Raw genomic sequence first — 8,611 nt, forward strand, 5'->3', positions numbered from 1 at the left:
CTGCAAACTCAACTCTGGTTGTAACAGTCAGATAATTTTTTTTTTCCCCCCGATAGAATGAGCAGTGTCAAATGCATGTCAGATTGTACTGTGCTGATTGGGTAACATGAGACGTTCATTTGGCATAGGTATAAATAACAGCACAAAGTGCAAGGCAAATCGTAAGGGGAAATCAGGACCATTATCATGTTACCATTTATTGCAGGTTGAACCTCTCTAGTCCAGCAAGCTTGGGACCTAACTGGAGGTGAACCATATAATTTGCCAACCACAGGAGATCAATATTGTCTAGCAGCATTACTAATACTTCCACTGCTTACAGGGCTCTTAGGAGACAGGGCAAATTAGAACTAAATGACAGCACAGAAGACTGAGAGCCAGGACTGGTAGTTGTAAACAAACTTCATGTGACCACAGGAAAGTTGGCCACACGCATGGTAAGTGATCATCCAGCTAACTAAGATCATGCCAGATTAAGGACGTTGCAGACCAGAGAGCACCAGACTAGAGCAGTTTAACCTGTGCCTACAAATATCATAGTGCTGCTACTTTTGAAGTACCATGGGCTCAGTGTTATGGGATGGTAAGTGGTGCCTGGGTGGTGTTACAAAATGCCCTCCACTTCTCCTGACTTCAGTGATACATAAGGGCACTCAGGCCCCGGCGGGATCATACCCTGTCATTACAGAAGTTAATAACTAAATATGGCTAAAATATGGGGAGGAATAGATTTAGTGATTTTTGTTATCAGGATATATATTCACTCAGACTGGGTAGAAAGTGGAGATTAACTTGATCCATGTAGATGAGCTCTTGAATTTGCCACCATGCTTTGAAATTTCAGTATGCTCAGGACTGAGTGTTGGATTCATGATCAGTTTCCTGGATGATGCTTTTGCTTTGTGCAAAATTAAAAGAAGGCAAATGCCACCAATTTTATGTTCCAGCAGTCTGATGTTGTTGTTGTTATTTTTCTCTGTGTTGTGTAGGGTGTTATCAGCAAACTTCTTCCTCCCCATATTTTTGCCATGTTTTATATCCAGCCAGACATTGTCTGTTGATACATTATAACATGATGGCCATCTTCTTGTTGGAAGGTGGAGTTCTAACAGATTAAATTAAAAATATTGTGCATTGGAGATGTAGAAAGGAGCTTTTGCTCTCATTTTATGAGTCATTTCTAACTTGGCACGAGAGTGCCCAGCCAATATAATTCAAAATACTTTTAGAAATGTAAAATGTTTCATCTTCATCAAATATAGATGATCAAAACAAAAAAGCAGTCAAGTAGCACTTTAAAGACTAACAAAATAATTTATTAGGTGGGGAGCTTTCATGGGACAGACCCACTTCTTCAGACCATAAATGGGTCTGTCCCACGAAAGCTCACCTAATAAATTATGTTGTTAGTCTTTAAAGTGCTACTTGACTGCTTTTTTGTTTTGATAGTATATAAACTAACACGGCTCCTTCTCTGTTACTATTAAATATAGATGAGTTTACATTTTTTTGAAATTACCTTTAAAGTAAATTCCTCTTTAGATGGACTATTTACGCATCTTATTTTTTAGTGTTTCTTAATCTCTCAACCTGTAGATTATTTCATAGCATCACTATGACTTTCAGAAATAGAAATTTCTGCTTCTATTCATGTTAACAATGGACTGAAAGATTTATGTCATTCCATGACTGAAGAATATCAGAAATCCAGTAGATAATCGAGGTAGGTGAGTTAGCATGTTTTACTCGATATCTTTAGAGAACGAGACAAACTTTTAGGCTTACTCAGAGCTCTTCTTCGGCTTTGGGCTTTGCAGGTGTTCTTGTCCCTTATAAGCAGATGATGAAATAATTATAAGTCTTCTGAACCAGATTTCAACAGGAATACTTTTCAGTTAGGTCAGGGAACGTACATAATTTAAAATGATAGTGATTTCTCTTTCATTGTGCAAACTTTCAGAAGCCTTGATGACAATTTGGTCCAATGTGGTGGATCAAAATGCAGTCCCAGTTCTGTGAACCTGAGTCATTACCATTTTATTAACCTGTTAGACAAGCGTTTGGTTTGTGTTTGAAAGGTTTTGTCTGATGGATTTATAGATTCATAGATTTATGGTTTGATTTACAAAAAGCCAGGTACCTGAGGCTGTGCATGAAGATGTGTGACCAGCTGCATACACAAAGAACCTCACTGAGTTTTGATCTTGACTTCAATAAAAGCAGGAACCAGCCACAAACTTAGAATTTTATAAAGAAATGATGAGGTAGGTAATGGCAAATGGTTATTGAAAATACCTGAATTTGCCTGGGCACTCATTTTAACTAAATACTCAAATTATACGTATAATTGCAGGAAACCCTAATTTCCGTAACAAAAAACAAAAACAAAAACAAAAACAAGCCCCTAGGAAACGGGGACATAATCTAAAATGTTAGCAATTAAAATAAATAGTATTGCAGCAAGTTGCGTGGGAAAAAAAAATCAGACTTGGATGTGTTGGGGATCTAACCAGGACCGGCTTTGATGCCATATGTAAAGTTGTTTCTAAGAGCTGTATTCATTCTCACATGCAGGGGTGGTCACACTAACTTCATTGGGAAAAGGGAGTCAGACACATCAATTTACAATCTCAAATCAGTAAAACCAGACTTGCACAGAGTGGGTCAAATAATTCTCAACTTACTCAGCTACGTAGGCCATTAAAAATGCTGATCCCATTGAAAGTAGTGCTACTAACCTCTCAAATAAGGTGTGAATGAGTTGGTCTTACGTAGTTACTGATTTATTTGTTTTAGTTTGGGTCAATTTCTGATATACTTACTAGGGCTGATTAGTTTCTTATCATGTCAATGGTGCCATTTAATTCAGTGGAACTATGGGTATAGTAAAATATTGCTCAACTTTAGTAAGAATATCAGAATGTGGCTTTTGAGTTTCCTGCAAATGAGGTGAATTAACATGCCTGATCTGACAGGTCTGATCTGACTTGGTTTTTCCTCTTTTGATAAGTATTGTTGATACTGGGCCATTTCCACCTTGCTGAATAGACCTTGTCAGCTCTGGCCCTCCCTCTTACTGGGACCCCACTCTTTAAATACCCCTCTGAAACCACCCTCCCACTTGTGCATCTGATAAAGTGGGTCTTTGCCCATGAAAGCTTATGCTCCAAAATATCTGTTAGTCTATAAGGTGCCACAAGATTTCTTGTTGTTCTCGAAGCAACAAAATGAGGAGTTCTGTGGCACCTTAAAGACTAAAATGTTTTTTTGGGTATAAACTTTTGTGGGCTGCAGCATATGATGAAGTCAGCTGCAGCCCATAAAAACTTATGCCCAAATAAATGTGTTAGTTTTTAAGGCGTCACAGGACTTCTCATTGTTTTTTGTTGGAACAGACTAACACAGCTTTGAAACATGTCTGACTGTTTATTTTTAATGACGTAAGTGTTGCTTGGATTCTTTGTCACACAGTCTTACAAATGACCTACTACATGAACTAAAGGAGAAAGTTCATAAAGAATTACTTTCCAGAGAGAAAAATTAAATAATTGGTCTTCATTTGGTCTTAGAACTTTTTAAAAGTATCAGTTTAAAAAGTATAATGTTAACCTACACGAGTCCCCCACTTTTCAATATTTATCCCAAAGCACCCTAAACTTTTTGCCCTCCAGTAGCCAACCATTGCATTCTTCTGCTAACATATCATGAAAATGATAACGTCAACAAAGTTTGGGAGATGATGTTTCAAGTATGCACCAATTTCCTGTTTGAAAATAAGAAAAGAGGCAAGAATGTCCTTTCTTCCTTCTCTTAACAGAAAATATTTCTCTTGCACTTTTTTTTTTAAAGTAAGCACACCATCATGCATTCGTAGCATATGTTTTTGCAGTTTCTTTCTGATTGCCAGAAGATACCACCGGGGTTTAGTTTTCATTTACACTATGCCTTTTGCAAAAGCCTGGCTAGTATGCCAAAAGACTTAAAACTGCCCCTGAGAATATATGAAGAGGAAAATTAAAGTTCTCTGTGTTTTCATTTATTTCTTGCCAAGACTTTTCAGCTGCAGGATACAGCAAAGGCCAAATTGCTTGACGCTTATTAGGACTGTCAGGACAGTCAAGGGGAATTGCAGTCATGCTAAAGATATGGACCTAGGCCACAGAACACTTATGTAATTTTGTGTGTGTATCTATATCGATATTGAGATATATATAGATATACGCACGCACACACACAGAAAGAGAGATTTAAATTAAGAAACCTCTCTGTCCCTTTTTGTCTAAATTCTTTGAAGGCAACATCTGCTCAAAATGATGTGGCATCCCCGAGGCAGATGTTCCAAAGCTGGAGTTATAAATTGATATTTTAATATCACATTTTCAGAACAACATGTATGTTAAGTTAAGAAAGAGAAATTTAACCACGCTTATTTTTCTATAGGTTTTGACTCCAAACACTTGTTTCCTTAAAGCAGTGAATTCCTGTGTCTTCTTTTTGCAGCATCAAGGTTCCATAATTCCATCCACAGTTTCCAGTGCAAGAAGGAAAATACAACCCAGAGCATTCATTAAGCTTTGTGGATAATTAGTATCTTGCACTATCAAGTGCTATGTAAGAAGCATTTCAGTCCCTAAAGAAACTCCCTTCAATGTTTTGACGTTAGTGGGAAGAAGACATGGTTGCAGCACAAACAAAGCACATAGTCTGATTCATTTTGTTAAAATGATGCACAAGGTCTCATTTGTACCAAAAATGCTAGGACATTCCTGGTGAAGTCTGAAGTTCATGGCTGTATTGTTTCCTTTGAATCCACCCACGGGGATAAAAAGAAGCTAAAACCACATGTGGGGGTGATAAAGAGGGAATGCTGCCTCCATTATAGGAGCTTTCCTTCCATAACAGGAGCCACTTGGTGGGAACATGTGGACAACAGACTTCATGCTGTGGAAAGGTGCTGGCCAGGGACAGGACCAGGTTGAAAGCTTCTTCCATGGTATTGTGGTCTAAAATCAGAGGTGGTGAAAGCCAGCTCCCTTCCCTTGGCCTCCTCCCACCCCCAGGAGATCTTGGGCTGGAAGCAGGGGTGTGTCTCTGGGAGAGAGGGACACAGACAGGGCAAGGGAATCAAGGCTGGGACTACTGCTAGGCATAAGGCTGGCAGCTGGGATCCTGGGCATAGAGCCTGTGGGTTCTGCAGCACTCCACACCTCTAGTTCCCGCACATATGGGAACCCCAGGTTCTGGGGCCAGGAGACTTGTAATTAAGGATAGAAAACTGCATGTGGATAATTCCTTGGGCCCCTAGGTTAGCCCATTTCTGGGCAAATCCTTTGTTCTTTCTTGTGGGAGGCAGATCCATGCTCCCTCAAGGGAAGAATTTGAAGGAAATTCCTTGAATGTACGGTCTCTGAGTTTTCTATCTCCTATGCAGGTTGCAGGTATACTCTGTGTAGTGGGTGGAATGGCCTCAGTCCTCAGCCTACTTTGCCCCCCATTGGTATTGCAGATCTGTCTGAGCGGATGATCACCGATTTATATATACTGAGTGCCGTGTTTTGGCAGGGTATATTTTGATGACTTCGGGGTGTAGGCTCACCTTTGTTCATCCCTGAGGAAAGCAAAGGAGCCAAAGTTGTTAATAAGTGCTGTGAGCCCATAGCAGTGAGGTGCTGGACCATTTACCTCATTCCACAGAGCTCCAGACTCCAGTGTGCCTACTCTGCTGTACAGATCTTTAAGGTTGGAGTGGAGCTGGTGACAGCGTAGGTGAGCAATGAGCAGCTGCCTGTACTAGTTTGCGCCACTCAGGGCCTGAGAGATTTCCAAGTGGAAATCTTTGTGGGAGTCAATGCTACAGACTTCCCTCCATGGTTCTACTGCATGAGATCAGGACAAGCGTGGCGGGGTAGGGGGGGAACCCTCTGCACAAAGCCCCTGAGATCTGAAGAGCTGGTAATAGGGATCTGTCTGCTTGAATTTAAAGTGCATCTCCCTGGCTCTCCTCTGCACAGAAAGGAGAATTCCTTGGACTGGAGCTCACAGTTTCCTGGGCTCTCATTTGCCATCACTTCAGGTCAACTTACCCCCTAGTGTAGACCAAACCTGAGAGTGGGTGCCCTGGCTGGAGTGAAGATACAAGTTCTGTTGCCCTGAATTGTGATGGCGGTGTTTCTCGAAGAGCTTTACAAAAATGAGTTTAACCCACACAGAACTTCTGGGAGATCATTTTTTGTCCCCTACATGGAAGTTAAGGGCTTTTCTCCACAGGACACTACTGCTCTGTAAGCCAGGGTTTGAATCCATAGCCCTTTAGCTTTCCACGCAGTTATGGGTGATGTGGACATTGCTACTGTGCACTGGGAGTTCTGCAGTGAACTTTGATGTATTGCTGTTTGAAATAGACGTACATCAAAGTACGCTGCAGAACTTCTCTCCCCTTGCAGCCGAGTCCCTGAGTAATGGTATGGTGCAGCAAACTCATGTGCTATGGATTCAGGTTCTGACTTGCTGCCCAGTACCACCTCACATAGACAAGCTCCAAGTGAACTGCTCAGGACCTAAGGCTACAGCTACACTGTAGCTATAAGTTGAAATAACTCGTAAGGTATTTCAAGTTACCATATTTCAAACTCAGTGCCATCCAAATGGTACCAAAGTTCAAACTAAGGGGTAGTTTTGAGGTTTCTGACACCCCTCTTATGATGAGGGGTAGCAGAAATGGAGTACTGTGCTCGAAACAGTGCTGCTATTTCAAATGAGATGTTTAGGCCGCGACTGGCTATACATTTGTATCCTGAAATAGAAACAATACTGTAGCCAGCCTCAGTGATTACCATATTCTGAGTCAGGCAGGAATTTTCTACCCAGTGAGAGAGGCACAGACTTTGGGTATTTTTGTCTTCCTCAGAAGCCATGGGGTAGAAGTCACTTGCCAGGATCACCTGGGTATCTCACTTGCTCACTGAATCAGTTCAGGCTTTGGTGCATGTTGGTCCTTCTTTGTAGTTAGCCACAAGCAGAGACTGTTTAGTTTGCGGGCTTTAGTGTTTTGGTCTAATTCTGATAGATAGGCTTAGCATTGGGTTGGGTGCTGTTTCCTGGCCTGTGATACGCACCAGGTCAGGCTAGATGACCTGGAGATCCGTTCTGGCCTCTAGCTCTATGGTATCCTCTCAGTCATGCAATAAGTCCATGGCAAAGCCAGGCTTTCATCTTGACTTCCAGTCTTGGTCTTCCACCCCTAGACCACACTCTCTTTCTGCATATTTCCAGCCCATAACCTTAAACTCTAATAACGCTGTATCTGGCAATCTGGAGTTTCTATTAAACATGTCAGAAATGAATAGTATGCAGAAGTTTTCATAACAAAAGATTCCACAAATGTCTTAAAAATACTTGGCTGTATGGCACCTAAACATGGGCTAAAGGGGAAAAATACGAAACCCTATTTAATCACAGAGTCAGAAGTTTATTGCTGATATTTACGCAGTTGCCACATAGCTGGAGCCACTGGACATCTGGGATGTAGGCGGCTAAATCCCCCTTCTAGCCTCTTACTGGAAGCACAGTACGAAAAGCTCTCCTGACAGCCCTAATAAATCAACACTGTCCACAGGAAACAAGGCGATAGCTGGAATGGTCCATGAATTCTGTAAGACTCACAGACAGACCATTTCATATTTTTTTCAGGGTTACAGTGAGAGCCTTTGCAGACAAAAATAAAATAAAAGGCAGTCCTGGGTGATCCCCTATGAAATTTTACTTACCTTAAAATATTCAGGAAGAAAGTGGTGGAACAGAACTCTGGAAGGCAGCATTAAGGTATGTGCAGATACTGAGGTAAATTTCCTATCTAGCCACATGAGAGGAAGAGAACACTGAAACATCAGGAAATGTTGAGTATGAAGGACTGATAGAAACAAAGACTTGGTGGCTTCAGCCTCCCTTTGCATGAAAATTAACTACATCAAACTGTGCAGGTAATGAGAGTTAATGTAGTGCCACTTTTTGTTTCCATGGACGGTGTCTTCTCCCACTTCAGCTATGCTGTAGTCTTCTTGGTTCCCAGGGCTGTTTTTCCCACCTTTATCCTTCTCAGCAGTGCATGGAGCCTCCATGCTGTCTACTAGCTCATTAGATCACGTGTGAGTGATCAGCATGTTCTGCCCACATCTTCAAAGGAAAAATAGAATATCATTGTTCCATATTATGATATATTAGACCTTAACACCCTTGATCTTTTCCCATTGCTGACCTAGTGATGCCCAGCTAGGTAAGTGCTCAGACACTCTGGTACAGATGTGAGTGGTCTGAATGACCAACTTCATTTGTGACTGAATTTCCTTAGAAGCCCATGTGGTTACCCATGTCTTTATCTGCTCCAGGCCAGTTGGCTGTGTGCTCAGAGGCAGGCTTCCTCTGGGATACGTTACAGACAACTGGAGTGGAGTATCCTGGCTAAAGCTGATGTTAGCTAAATAATGCACAAATCAGCGTGGCGGTGCGTGCAGCTCTGTTTGTACAAGTGGCTTATAGCAAATGCAGGCCCCTGTGCAGCGGAATGCAGAAAGCAGACCAGCTGGGCTTGCTAAAGAGTGACTGTTACACTGTG

General features: G+C 41.5%; 1 long non-coding RNA gene across 1 annotated transcript in view; it reads left to right on the forward strand.

Moving 5' to 3' along the window:
* Positions 1 to 207: 207 nt before the first annotated feature.
* The window catches only part of LOC142012487 (uncharacterized), a 126,949-nt gene continuing 118,545 nt past the window's right edge, over positions 208 to 8,611 (forward strand). The window contains exon 1 of the long non-coding RNA XR_012645361.1: positions 208 to 437. This is a non-coding gene — a long non-coding RNA (uncharacterized LOC142012487). The remainder of the gene's footprint in view (positions 438 to 8,611) is intronic.

This window comes from Carettochelys insculpta, chromosome 4 (genome assembly GCF_033958435.1).
Source record: "Carettochelys insculpta isolate YL-2023 chromosome 4, ASM3395843v1, whole genome shotgun sequence".
NCBI lineage: Eukaryota > Metazoa > Chordata > Testudines > Carettochelyidae > Carettochelys > Carettochelys insculpta.